General features: G+C 40.6%; 1 pseudogene; it reads left to right on the forward strand.

Annotated features, from left to right (window-relative positions):
* The first annotated feature begins 2,599 nt into the window (after window positions 1-2,599).
* Window positions 2,600-12,746, forward strand: LOC138367866 (uncharacterized; annotated as a pseudogene).
* Window positions 12,747-15,408: the final 2,662 nt, after the last annotated feature.

Below are 15,408 nucleotides of genomic sequence, written 5' to 3' on the forward strand. Positions count from 1 at the left end.
TACACAAGTTTTCTGTCAACGACAAAACAAAATGGTTGCGCTTTCTTTACAACTTTACTTTTCCATAGTTTATTGGTGGCCATCATTTTGGTAACCCAGTTGTGAGTCACTTTATGGTAAATCACAATTTACTTGTTTATAAGTCTTATGTATTTATAGTCTACTCTATTTAGGCACCCACCTTGTGGCTGCTCCCTTTCCTCCTTAACCCCTGCCTTCCCCCCCCCCCCTTTGCCCCCATTTCTCATCTTACATCGGTCCTTCCTTCCCTTCTCTTCCCTCCCTCTCCTCTTCTGACATTAGTCCTTTTCTCCTTCCCATTTTACATTAGTCCTACACCCTTCCCCTAATTCCTTCCAACATTAGCAATTTTAACCTTTTATAACATGTTAATATACTATTGGTATCTGGTGCAATAAATTTAATATTGTTTAACATTGCATTAACCCAGAAACCAGAATTATTTTTTAGTTTTCACATAACTGAGCTTGCTACTAAATTTTCTGATCAAGAGACTATCATACCATTGTGGCACATTGTTGCCACAATGTGCTAGGTTGGTGCACATTGGTTGGTTGGTTCCGGGTGCACCACAGCTGCCCTGCTTTGGTTAAAGGGACCCGGAATCGGGTCCTTATAACTGAATTATAGAGACCTATAATCGAATTAGATTCCCTGTAACCTATAATCAAATTGTAGGGAACCCTGTTCCCCCCACCCCATCCCCTCCTGCTCGTGGCCCCCAAACGTCTGAGGGTTTTTGAGTCGATGCAGGGTTTTTTGGTGGTGAGACTTGGGCGGCTTTGGGGACTGCCCCTTCCGGATCGGCGGTGGAGGCATTCAAACCTGTTTCTCCTGCCAGGGCTTTTGGGTCATGCCAACGGGCCCCCCCTTCGACCCTGCTTTTCCAGTGGACTCTGCCTTTTCTCCAGAGGCAGAGGGTTTGGAGGACGGCTTGGCTCTGGGTCCTGATGTGAAGGATCCCGCGGCTGGGGAGGAGTTGACTTGGGGGGCCTTGGGCCCCGTTTGACCCCACTTAGGTGTTGGTACCCTCAGCACGGGGCTTGTTGTTACAGGGGAGGGATTTTTCTATCCCCCTCTCCCTTTACGAGTTTGATATGGGTTCGGTTCCAGGTTCCCTTGGGTTTCTCGGTTCCTCTTTTTCCGGAGGTTTTCAGCTTCCCGCATCTTGCCGAGGGAGGTGCGGGAGACCCTTGCGGCTTGCCTCCTGCAAGACCCAGATTATGCCTCGATAGAAGTTCCTTCTTCTTTTGAGTTTGGCTCCTCTTTTCCTTACTGAGTGCTTTTCGAGGTGCTCTAGTCTTCCTGGCTGGCAGATTGCCCTTTCTTTTCATTGAGGGGTGTGGCATGCATTCTGTCGGACCCGGTTTACCTGGGGGCGAGTTTGAGCACTTTAATGCGTACTTGGTTTGCCTCTGTGTTTCCTCATAATGTCGGCCAGGTGCAGCTTCACATGCAGGTTCCCTCCCTTTCGGCATCCCTGTTGGCCGAGGATTTGTGCAGCCATGGGCACTTGGCTTCGGTCTTGTGCTTCTTTTACCCTGCTGGAGCTGTCTTCGGACTGGCTCGAGGAGGATGTGGAGGAGCTAGGTTCCAGGCCTGCATCCAGTTCGCTTGCCTCAGCGGCTCAGGCATCGGCTGCCTTGTTGAAGTTGTTCTATGGGGAGGGGGGCCAGGGTGGTCCTGCCTGGAAGGGTTGTGCCAGGGCTCGGGGTTTCTACAGTCGTCGTAAGCCAGTTGTGCCAGATTCGGGGCCGGACCCTCCTGCAGAGTCGTTGGCATCTGGTCAGCACAGTGATCTCTCTGAGCGTCATTCGGGCTTTCATAAGGGTCGTCGGCCCTTTCACAGTTTGCCCAGTTGATGGGGTGATGGGGGGGAAGCTCGTGCTGTTTGCTCTTGCCTGGTCCCACGATTCATGGCCAATTCGGGTCATTTTCTCCAGCCTACGGTGGCATTCGGTGGCTCCTCCTCCTTCGGGGGGGGATCGGGGCTGGCAGGGTAGGCTTCTTCCCCTGTGCTCTGTTCGGTCATCCTGGAATGGGTTCGCTTGGGCATGATTGAAACGATGGTGTCACTCAGGTGGGTTTCCCACCTGTTTTCCAGCTCTGAAACTTGATTCATCCAGAGTTCAAGGACTGGCTCAGTTTTGTCGTGGGGCAAAAGGCTTACCGCTTTCGTTGCTTTCAATTCGGCTTGAATCTGGCACCTCGCGTGTTCACACGCCTTATCCAGGTCGTGGTGACCCGTTTGTATCTGTTAGGGGTTCGGGTTCTGGCTTACCTGGACAACTGGCTGGTCTGGGCTCCCAGCCAGTCTGTGTGTTTGCTTGCTAGGGATTTGGTTCTTTCCCGTTTTGCCTGCTTTGGGTTGTAGATGAACTGGAGGAAGTCCCATTTCATTCCCTCTCAGGTTTGGACTTGGCTGGGTCTTGTGTGGGGACTCTCGGACCACTAACCTTGTCTCTCCCTCCCGTAGTGTTGCTGCGGCTGCGGTCCCACCTTTGGCTGTTTTTGGCTTCCCGTGGGGTCGGATCTGGCTTCGGTGGCTGTTCTAGTTCCTTCAGGAACATCCCTTCCACCGATGTCGCGATCACTGGGTTCAGATAACAGGAGCCTTCCATCGGCTGCTGCGTCGCCAGCTTCCATTCGGGTTTTTCAGTTCTGTGCAACTGTTGGACACCAGGGAATGTCCAATGTCCTAGTGGACAACCTGTCTCATTTCATTCCCCTGTCCACGGAATGGACAGTTGAAAATGACGTGTTCCTTTGGCTCTGCCGGATGTTCGGGCGCCTGGAGGCTGACCTCTTCGCATCGGCCTGGTCGAGGCATCTTCTGGTACATGTGGTGCCCTTCCCCGACTGCGAGGCTGTCGGGGTCGATGCCTTTCGGCTGAACTGGTCGAGGTGGGGTTACCTGTACAGTACTTCTTCCCCCCCCCCCCCCCAGTTCGGTTGTTGCTCTAGGTTCTGGCTCGCTTGGAAACTAACCAGGGAAGAGTAATCCTATTGGCCCCTTGGTGTTGCCCAGAAACCAAGCCCAGCCTTGGTTTCAGGTGCTGCTTGTTTGGTGTCCGAACCCGAGGGGTCTTCCTGCGGCTCCACCTCCTTCAGCGGATCGGTCTGGTCTGATACGTGGCTGGTTCGATCTTCTTCGCTCTTTGCGTCTGGTCTTTTTTATGAAGATTTATCACCACTTGTAGGGTGATCAGGTGGCTTCATTAATGGTGTCCCACCTGTGAGTCTCATCTTGGCTGCAGTATGAAGTTTCCTGGCAGTCCTTTCAGCACTTTTTGTCTCTTCGTAGATTGTCTTCGATTTCTGATCGGGTTGCTTTTGTCCTTTCTCTCTTGGTTGTTTCAGGACTGTCATCTTATGCCGAATACATATACTGTTGCGTTGTATCGTGCAGCACTGGAAGAGCTGCTTCAGCTTGCGTTTGGGGTGGATGTCACTTCTGCTCCGTTCCACAAGCTTTCTCAGATGTTTCACCTCCGGCCTGCTCATGCTCCGCCTGAACCGTCTTGGTTGTTAGACCGGGTGCTCTCCTTTCTCTATTCTCCACAGTTCATGGTGGCCCCTTTGGTTCAGAACTGTTTTTCTAAGTCTCTTTTTCTTGTTGGCATTGACCTCTTGGGGGGTCAGGTCGGGAGCTTCATGCTCTCCTCTGGCGCAGGAGTTTCTGCTCTTTCGGTCCTGGTGGTCGTTTTATTCATTTTTTAGCCGTTTCCTTCTTTTCTGGCAAAGAATGAGACTGCTGCTTTCCGAATGGGTCCTTGGGTTGTTGATGCTTGGTTGGTTTGACCCGGGATGCATCATGTTTTGTGTCCGGTTGAGGCTCTTTGCCGTTATTTGCGCGCCATGGCCTCTATGGCAGGGGACGTGCTTTGGGTGGACCCGGTTTCCTTTCTTCTCTGTTACAGGGTGCGGGTCTCCCAGGTCGTCCGCAGGGTTATTCGATCCAGCCAGCCTGCGGTCTATTCCCATGCCATGGACATAAGTTAGTTCGTGGCTTTGGTTTCTGTTTTTGGTAATATGTCCTGTTCTGACATTCAGGCATGGGGTTTTTGTAGGTTGAGCAAGGTCCTGGCCACACGGTACCTCGTTAATGTTCCTGACTCTTCTCGGGCATGTGTAGCTTTGGGTTGCAGGTTGCAGCCAGTTGTCTCGACTTCGAGTTGAGGAACGAGTGACAGCTGCCTCCCGGCTAAGTCTCTCTTTTCCTTTATCTTTGGTTAGGTTGCTCCAGGAAGCAGAAGGGGCTCTCCACAGAAAACCAGCGTTGAATGTAATGAAACACCATTTTCTGGGCGAGACCCAAAGGCTCCCAAGCATCCCTCCCTCCCTCTGGTCAGCGGTTTTTCACGTTTTTGATATTTAGCCTTTGAACAGAGATTGGGTAGCTGGTGCAAAGAGGTCTGGGGCTCCCCTTTCCCCCCTCTCGGGGAGGGGGGAGTTTTGCAGACAGCATCGTGGCAGCTGTGGTGACGTCATGCTTGTTTGCTTGTTTTTGATTTAGGAGTTCTGCTCGCTAGTTCAGCTTTCGGTTTGCAATTTTTAACCAGCTGTAGTTTGTTTTAGAATTCCTACCTTTCTGGGTGCCTGACCTGGTAGATGGCAGATATATTACAATCCTGCAAATGGCAGACTTCCTCAAATTACACGGGGATGTCTATAGGCCATTGCTCCTCGTGCCTCTCTGAGGGGGCCAGGTTCCAGCGCTGGTCCCCAGTAGGCCTAGAACTCCATTGATCGACTGTTACCACGGTCCAATAGATACCCATCAGTATAGCTCAGCTCAGTATAGCTTCGGGGAGCCTCCGGGTCTCGCCCAGAAAATGGTGTTTCATTACATTCACCGCTGTTTTTTTAAGCCAAGCACAATAACTAATCTTGTTACATATCTAATACTATAATATGTCATTATTATAAAATCTAATTCTGTCACATTTAGTAAATTCAAAAACATCGATCTAATCATGAATCGTCTGTACTTTTTTAGATATAAAATATGAGAAGGATAACTTGGGAGTTAATTGCCAGAAGACACAGGCTGCTGGAGACCATAGTTTTGTTTCCAATGCTGATGATATGTTAACAGCTAGTACCGGTAAGTTTTAGTCACTGATCAAAATAACCTTATTCTTGATGTCATAACAGAACTGAACATTTTTTGTGGTGGGGCGCTGGATAAAGTAACCCATTCATATTCATTTAATTGTAATCTTTCAACAGATGCAAATACTATAAAATGTATTAAGTTGATAATACTTTAATTGTTTAATTTTATAGGACATTTTTATTTTAAGATAAATTTATTGTTTTCACAAGATTTATGTCCTGTTTTGTATTTCTGAAAGTTTTAAAGCAGTTTATACCTTTTCTATGGTAAGTTTTGTCGTAAGAAATTAATACTAAAATAATTTATTATGTATGGTGTAAAATGTAACATTTTCTCTTCTGTTGGTTTTTAAATCATTATCATCATTATCATCTTGTAAATTGTAACTTTCACGGGGAGAGGAGACATTTACCTTCTTGGGAAAATATGAATAATACTAATTGATGTCGCCAGCATCTACCGGAGACCAGAAGTAGAATATGGTCCACTCATTAGAGGTAAGTGAGTCTGAAGATACCAGATCAACCTAAACCAACAGGAAAAACTGAGAGAAAGGTAAACACCCCAAAAACAAGCAGGTTCCTGGAAAAAGACATTGGCAATTCTGACAGCTATGAACATACACTTGTTAGCCAATTCCAATCACTAGTTAGCTACACTAACTAATGTATGTTTCTGGACAATTAGTATATCCATAGTTTGCATTAGTTACTATTTTCTGCATGTAGTTGCTCATTTTGGTTTCTTGAAACTTTGTTAGCATCTTCTTTCAGCTTGGAGTGATTTTATATCTCAAACCTCCCCTTGCCTCTTATTAAAGGGACCAGATTCTAGTTCTTGTCCTCAGTAGGTCCTCATGACTCATAAGAGCCAGGTGAGGTACTGTAAGATTGGAACTACCCTAGTGAGTAGCTTGTGAAGCTACTGAAGGAACCTACCAAAGTTGTTTCATTATATTCAACACTGTAATTAAGCATAATAATAATATTATTATTATTTATTATTATTATTATTATTATTATCATCATCATCATCAGTAGAGCTGCTTCGTGAAAAAGTTGTAAAGTGCACCATACGAGTTGTCACAGGCACAAAATGTTGACATTTTTCCTGACATCATCTGCCACTCGGTAATATGTTTAAGTATACAGTACTGTGTAGTATTGTTTCTAACAAATATTCATCATTGATTTGTTGTGTATTAGAAATAATTCACTAGAGACCTTTTGTCATGTAAATTTAAGATGAAGAGTACATGGCTAGACAACCAGTATTGAATCCTACAGGTGAGCACGGTGAGGTGAATGTCATGGATGAGAAAGAAGGTATGTTAGCAAGTGGTGTCCCCGATCTGGTCAAACTGCCAACATTAGAGGTCACAATAAAGCATACAGGTTCTTCTCACGTCCAAAATGTCGGTGAGCAAACAGCAACACATTATCAATAATAATTAATTTATTAGTGAGTGGTTATGTATACATTATTTCATATATTCTATCTTTGAAACAATATCTTTTCATTTAAATTTTATTTGTACTGTATATTGAATGAATATATAGAATATTTCAACAACAATTTTAAGAACTGTATTATATTTGGTTCTGATTGAACATTTAAAAGCATGAAGAGTAGGTGTTTTGAAAGTTTAGCTGTGTACATCTTCATGAAGTGCATGTTGGGAAATGTATAATGTAGATTAACAAATACAGTACAGGCATTGTTTACTTTACAGCACTTGAATGATTTAACCTTTTTGGTGTTACATTATATTTTTATATTAACAGAAGACACAAGAGTTGCTGTGTATAAGCCTGCATCATCTCAGGAGCAAATTGTTCTTAATGTAGAGGAGAAGCAGACTAAAATTCATCAGGACCTGAATGAGATAATACTGTTGGAAGATGGCAATAATGTTGTGAATTTGCAGAAATCCGTCATTGATGAATACAGAAGAAAAACTGAATATTATGGCCCTCTGAAAGCAGTGGTTGAAAGAGTTACAGTGGAGCTTGAAGGGAAGGACAGAGAGATAATGAGAACGAAGTTAATGCAAGTCAAATTTGTATCAAGAGATGCCTCGGGGCAAGAGCTGAAAGGAGAAGAGTTATTGCAAGCAATAGCTAAAATTCCAGGCCTTATTCCACCATGTGATCCCCCAAAAGAAGATGGTGGAATAAGTGTCACAGGAGAAAGTCAAGGTATTAATGGGGGCGAGGTGGTGTCAATCAGTTTTAGCGATGGTGAAAATATTAGCATTAGCAAAAAGGCAATAGAACAATATAGAAAGCTTTCTCGTGTAACAAAGCCTCTTGGAGCTCAGAGAGAAAGGACCTTTGAAATTCAAGGGGAGGATAGGATTCCTGTAACTATTGTGCGCTTATTCCCCACAGAAAATATTGAACCTTTGTTACCCTTGTGCATAAAAGATGAAACTCCTTTGGAAGTCAAACCACCAGTAATAAAAAGAGGGAGACCACGAGGACGGGGAAGAGGAGTAGCGAGAGGTAAGGGAAGACAGCAACCCAGGTTCCAAGTGGAGTACACTGCCCTGCCACGAGGCTTAAAACCCAGAATAAAGCAAGAACCTGATTCTGATCATTCATATGATTTACATAAGAGTGAATCTGAAGATGGTCACATCAGTAACTTAGGTTATGAAAGTGGGTTAATTGTTCAGATGAGCCCTAGTTGTAATGCTTCAGAGACTGATATAGATGATTTTGACAATTATGATAATGGAGAAGATATATTACCACTTCAGCTTCACTCGGCTCCTACAGATATGAATGCTAGACTGACTTCACTTGAAATTTGGAAATATCTCACAGAATATGCCTCAGAATATAATAGAGTTCAAGGTATGATAACACAGTTTAATAATGAAAGTTGGTTAGAGGTTAAGAGAATGTCTGATTTTTATCATGTAGATGGTGAAGTAATGATAGATATATCATTTAAAGCTGTGTACAGGAATGACCCTTCTGTCACTTATTTCTTAAGAGGGTTTAGCCGATTAATACGAACAGGGGAGCTTGCCACAGCCAATGATATCAACCACTTGTTCCACTGTCTGTCTCGTGACCGAAAGCTGTGTCTTGGCTTGAAGCCGTCTCCCTACCAACCAGATATTGAAACTAATGAGCAAGTCAGGCTCTACTTTAAACAGAAAGGCCAGTTTGTTTCAACCCCATTTGAAAGTCTCTTTTCCAAAGTGTGCCGAGGGATTGTAACTGTCAAAGGTAATCCACGCTCTACCACTTTTACTCGAGGTTCCAAAAGTGTGCTGGGTGTGCATGCTCTGTGTAGTGCCTGTGCAATGCTAGGTAAGAAGATGAACCAACTCATCAAAGCCTTCCCCAAAAATGGTGCTGCTTTGAAGAGTGAGGCTTCAGATGAAAAGGTGAGTTACTTATCTACTCTATTATGCATGCATGTACTCATACCGTAACATGAAAATTTGCTGACTCAAACCAAATGTTCTTGCAGTAGTATTTGTACTGTGAACTAGTACATACAATGCTTAAAGCCACTATTATGCAGAGCGTTTCGGGCAGGAAAAACACTAAAGACTAAAACTTAATACTAATTGAGATTAAAGTATAAAATGTGTTGAGACAATATAAAAATAAAAAAGGGGGAACATGGCAGAAAAACAGCAAAAATACAATTTGGTCGACAAACATACATTAGCCCGATAAGCTCCAGGGAGCCTCCGGGGTTCACCCAGAAAATGGCATTTTATTGCATTCAACGCTGGTTTTTTTTTACAGTAAACTATACTGAAAACCCATATTCTAAATATATGAAAATAAAAATCATATGCTATTCTGAGAGCATAATAACACCAAATGAACAGTTAGTGATATTTTATATTTTTGCAGCTGATTTCATAATCGGAAGTTTTCAATTTTCAATTTTAGAATTTTTTATTTTGTTGTTTTCAAGTTACACTGGTATCATTTGGACAAAGTTGGAGCATTTTCCTAGTAGATTATGCACAAAACATTTGAAAGAGATTCAGAAAATTTAAAGAACTGAGCTTGATGTCACACATCATATGACATTTTGCGCAGTTTAAGGGTTAAGCTAAGCAATTTACATTTGTGTTTAAAAATGTTTGTAATTAGTTCATTTGTGTCTCATTTGTCATCGTGTTACAAGTGTAGTACTGATATTTACAGTACTGTACTGTAGTTAGAGTGGTCGTGAGGTAAGCCAAAAGGAAACTTGCACTGTGAGCTTACTAACAATAGCGTACAGTATATGCACTGTCTAAAGTCGATGAGTTACAGCCCCGCTCCTGTACTAGTACTCATATGAATCTAAGTAGCTGAATCTAAAATATCAACGTTGACGAGCTTGGGACACTTCTGTATATTTTTCTTGCTTACAGGAGAACAAAAAACATGGTTTAGACATTGTTTAATTTTACTATTCTGTTTATATTTAGTATTTATTGGTAAATGTTTTATTGGCAAATAATTTAGTCTTTATTGGCAAATGTTTCAAGTTTGTTTTCTTTATTCCAGATTGGTGAAGATAAATATAACAAACAACTCTTTGGACAGTCAATTCAAGAAAAAGGGGAGCACAACTGAGCAGCAGTGCTATTCGGCAGATTTTTACCCAGAGTGTTATGGAAGTTCTCTCTGCTAAAGTTCCATCCAGATTCTCCAGTAATCAAGATGAAATTGATTTGAATGAGGAACTTACAGTAAGGGGCAAACGGAAAAAGGGTAAAAAAGAGAACCAGTGAAGAAGGGGATGAAGAGGAGGATACAAGACCAGTGTTGGTTGCACAGAGGAGGAGTTTTTGCAAATGATTGATTTACGGCCACCAAATCCTGGTATTTTAGCAAGATCATTAGTAAAGAGGTGTAATGTGTGTCAGTTTCGTGCCCCTACCATGTTGGCTCTCTTTTCTCATATGCAGGGACATATGGGTACATTAAAGGAAAAGTGTGGTGATTGCCAAGTTCAACTATCCAGCAAGGAAGCACTTGAAACTCACAGAAAACAAATGCATACTCAGCGTTCCCCCATGTGCACTATATGTCAGTTAGACTTTACCACTAAAGATCAGCTTTTTGATCATATGAATAAACATCGTGATCACCATCCATTTGAGTGTCCATTTTGTGACCATAAACTAACGAATATGGATGCATACAAAAAACACGTGAGATTACACACAAAATAAAATCTGTCAGAGACTTGAAATATGCTTGCAGACTTGCAATATTCACTTTTACACTTTGGATCACTTACTTTTACACCGTGTTAACCAGAATCATGAAGATATAGATATGTTTAATTGTAAGCCTGTGGTTCTTCTAGTGTTACAGCAAATGAATTTCGTAGTCATATTTTAGAACATAGTGAGAAGAAAGAGAAGCAGCTAATGTAGCAATATGTTCACAGTGTTACAAAGTTTTCTTTTCAGCATTTAAATTAAAATTCCATTTAGATACAAAACATAACCAAGGAAAAAGGAACTGGAGTCAGTTCAATTGAAACAAGTTCTAATGAACCACCAAAGAAGAAAAAGAATAAGGGACCATACTTACGATACCTACGGGCCAATGAAAAATATGAGTGTTATAAATGCAGACGAAGATTCAAAACTCGTGAAACCTTGGAAAATCATGTAAAGTTCTCTCATGGTGAAAAGAAAGTGACAAAGGCAGACTGTGAGTGTACCCAATTTGGTCGCAAATTTAATGCTCTAAGAAGGCTGGCCAATCATATGAAAATTCACTTGGGCAACAGGCCTGTTTTTTCAGTGTGAAGAGTGTGGCCAGATTTATGGTAAGAAGATTCAAGTGCTGGAGCACATCCGCACAGACCATGCTGAGCAAGTGCAACTAATCAACAACAACAAGAGCTACTTCAGTCCAGTCAACCTGCAGATCACTTGGTGGATATTCAAGAGCAGCCACAGCACCCAGTTATTGAGGGAACAGCTACAGCCTCCTGGAGCCCTATAAAGAGCCCTTTCAAAGTTCCCACTGTAGAACAAACTCAGGAGGCAGTGTATAGTCTTCTACAACTGACAGATTTTAATTGAAATACTGTACTCTTTTTTTTTTTTTTAATTGCCTCGGTGATAGTACTGAAAATTAGCAAAAATTTGGTGTCGTACTGGCAATTAGAAAGCAAGTATAGTACAGTACTGTATTTAGTTAAATAATTCTGCATTATTCTTTGTGTTTTAATGAAATATAAATGAACCCTGCATTACGAATACCATGCTCCAATTTTTATGCATAAATATTAAATTGTGAGGCTGATAAGGTAAAAAAGTGAGAGCTACAACGATTCTTAAACTGTGCAATATCGGTGGAAGAAATAAAAATTTTCAGGTACATAGTGAAGTGGAAGAATATTATACAGAATAAAAACATTGGAAAGTTTAATGGTTCAAATATATTAAATTGAAATAGGTAAATTACTGTACCAGGTAATGTAATAAATTGAAGATTGCTGTGGAAAAGATAAAAAAAAAAAAAAATAAGCATGCATTTTCAGATGAACAATAGACCCTGTATAAAACACAAAATGTGTGTGGAAGTGGAGTTGTCAGTATAGGTTTTGCTTAAAGAAAGTAATAATTTAACAGTAGAGTGTAGTACTGTAAAGGTATTTTGCTGTGTTCAGCATAAGTTACTGATTCTCATATTAGACTTTAAATTATATAGATTAGATTAAATTAGTTCAGTTATTTTATTACATTTTTGTCATTCTATATTTCACAACACAGCCTGAAGGTTCTTTGGAAAATATAAAGCTAGACAGCTATACTGGACTAAGGAATATGTTTAAGAGGCATACACAAAGAAATCGCTGTATTGGAGCATAGCTGAGAAAGTTGGTATACATTATCATAGAGGTCAGATACAGATGACTTGACCAAAATAAGAGTCTCATATTAATAATAAGTGTTTGAAGATCTCTTCAGATAAATATTATGAATCAGTTTAAATTGTAAGATCACATGATCATCTCATATGAAGACCTTACTATAGCAGAACCCCCTCAAGAGTTTCACCTGTGGGGGCTCACCAACAACTCCCTGGGGTCGATGAAGCGTTACCTCGGCCCCCTCCTCCTGCTTCTATTCAGGCATTGTATATGCATTCCCCTCAAAATTTTGCCTTGTCATGATAACTGCTCACTCCCTGGGCTTTTGGGGGTTGCCACAACTTCCCCTTTTCTGTGGGGCCTCTCCCAAAGACTTGCATCTTCATTGTTGAACTTTATACAATTTTGTATGCTCTTCATCAGCTACTTTTCTGATGTCACTGTTCCTTTGTCATTGTGGTTGACTCATACAGTGCCCTCATTGATCTTGAGTCGTTTAAACCCTTGCATCCTTTGGTCGTTGAAATCCAATATTGGCTGTTTCTCATCTAGCATTTTTAAGACAATTGAGTTTTGCTTGGGTTCCCAGCCTCCTTGGTATTACCTTGAATGAAAGAGCAGTCACTTACACTAAGGAGGCCATCTGCACTTGTCCTATCTTCCAATAAGGCATTCCTTATTCCGATTTCTACCCAGTCATTCTTCAATCTTTAACCATTGGCAGTGTCATTGGTTACAGGTAACTGGGGTTACTTTGGCACTCTTAAGAGGCCAGATCCTTGATTTCTCAACTTTCTCAAACACGCTCAGATTTTTTGTGCATAATCTACATGGTAAATGCTCCAAATTTTTCCAGTGGATCAATATCACAACATGAACAGGAAAACAAACACAAAAATTTATTTTTAAAACATTGAAAAATTTCACACTTTTAAATCAAGTTCACAATTTAATATTTCACCATTTTTATTTTATTCATTTTGGGCTTAGAATGCCATATAACGTTCATTTTCATAAATATAGAATCTAGTTTGAGAGTATAGTTTACTGTAAAAAAATTCAACGTGACCTTCAAAATGTGCACAAAATTTAGACACAAAATATGTGTACAGTAACTCCCTAAGTTATGGTTTATGAATAAACACTTTTAAGGATACCATAGAACCAAGAACTTTGCACACATGTAAAAATGGTGAGAATCGATCGGAAACTAAAATTTTTGAAGGTGTCTCAAAATTTGTGTGAAATTTTTCCCTCCAGGAGGCACTCAGCAATCCTAGAAGGCACCAGCTGTATACCCACTTTGTGGACCCTCCTTACTATTACTTACTACTACTATTGTTCTTGTACATAGGACAGGTGCTTGCATCTCTTTATCATTATCCAAGAGTTACACTAACTAGGTGGTGTTATTGTCATCATAATTACCGGTTGCGCACTTTTTTTTTTTTAATTAATTTAAAATCCATTTCTTAACATGTGAAAATTTGATCCTAATAACGCTGATGCCAAATAATGTTAGATTTGATTAACATTTTATACGATATTTCATATTTGGAGACGAATATTTTGGAGGACCCCTGCCCCTTAAAGGTAACTTATCCCATTGTCCTTCCTCGTACCACCAAAATAGATGGTGGGAAATGGCTCTCTCTAGGTTACATATTGGCCACTTGCTTGACTCATGGGCAATGTAATATAATACTGCCCTGCTCTTTATTGTCCGAACTTCAGTGTTCCATTTACAGTCGTGCACTTCCTTGTCGAATGTCCTGATTTTCAGGATGATAATGTGTGTTGCTTTTCTAGTGTCCCTCAGGGTCATTTGTCTCAATAGTCTCCTTGATGAATACCATGCTTTTCATATTGCTCACCTTATGTCTATGTGTTCTTGTATTGGCATCCTAAGTGATATTTGAATACCCAGTGATAATGATGGTGCTACATAGTCTTCCCGGCTTGGTGCCTTCTTTTCATTAGTACCTACTATAGTTGTTGTTCATAAGCAGCTATCCAACTCTTCCTAGAATGTCCTGCTTTTTAGGATATTTCAAAATCTTGCTTTCCCAATGCTTCTTTGCATATTCTGTCCCCGATAAAATGCTTTGTGAATCTGATACCCTTGACATTGCTCGTCTTGTCTTTATTCTCTCATATTGGTATCCTGCATGGTATCTAGGAATTTTGTAATATTCTATATCATGAAGGGTGCTAAATATCTTCTAAACTTGGCACCTTCTTTTGATAATTACTCATAAGTCACTAAACGTAAAATATATCAGCAGTTCCACATTCCTAAAGAAATATTGTACAAAAATATTTTAAGAATTGTAATATTCCTTGATTCAAATAACTGTACAGTATTGATAAAATATGACCATCCTTAAAAAAAATTTCTGAAAGATATTTGGTATAAAAAAAAAAAGCAGTATGGTAGTCAATTTTGTAATATATTGGCATTAGTAAATTTTTTGACTTTTGAAGATCTTTAAAAACTAGAAGACATTAAATTTAGTGAGTTTCTTAAGACTTCTGACCTGGGAACCTAATTTAACTGAAGGTGTCATCAGAATGACACCTTCAGTTTGAAAATATTATTACAGTGTGTATATTAAAATAATGTACAAAAATATTATTAATAAAAATAAATTCTGGTACTTGCCCAGAACATGAAGTTATACAGGGGTGTCTCAAAACTTGAACCATAGGACAAATAAATTATGAAATTGGCTGTTATTTATTATACTGTACAGTATATTTTAAGTGTTTTCAATATGTCCTCCATTGTGATTTTCTACACTAATGCAAATACTGTAAGCTATTTACCCAAATTTACCTGAGGGCCACCATCTTTAGTAGCCTCAATAGGGACAGGAGGCTAGAGGCTTATCAAAACATCCCATCGTTATTCCTGAGCGTTTTTTCCAGCTCGATTTCGACTGAAGTAATGTCTTGGCTTTGGTGAGTAGGTGATTCCATGGGTTTACTACTGTATTTGGATAAAAAAAAACTTCCCATTTCTGGCCTACAGTGTAGCTAGTTGAGCTTGAAGCTGTTTCTCTTTGTCCTACCTTCTAATTGTCCATATTTTTAAAGTTCTTTTGGGATTTGACCTGTCCTGTCTAGTTTGTAGTGTTGTTAGTGCTAAGACTCAAAATTTTTCTTGGCATGAGAGTTGACCTAGTTCTGGGATGATTTTTGTGGCTCTGTTAAACTTTTTCCAAAAGTAGATACTGTATGTCCTGAGGGTAAGGTCTTCATGCTTGGATACAATAGTCCTGATCAGGGCACACCAAAGAATTGTACAGCTGAATAACCATTTTCTTTTCCATGAAGTTAAAGGTTTGTTATATTATTCCTAAGGTTTGGTTGCTGGGGAGCATTCAGTGTCTGGTGGATCATCAAAC

Source organism: Procambarus clarkii, chromosome 23 (assembly GCF_040958095.1).
Source record: "Procambarus clarkii isolate CNS0578487 chromosome 23, FALCON_Pclarkii_2.0, whole genome shotgun sequence".
In the NCBI taxonomy this organism is placed as follows: domain Eukaryota; kingdom Metazoa; phylum Arthropoda; class Malacostraca; order Decapoda; family Cambaridae; genus Procambarus; species Procambarus clarkii.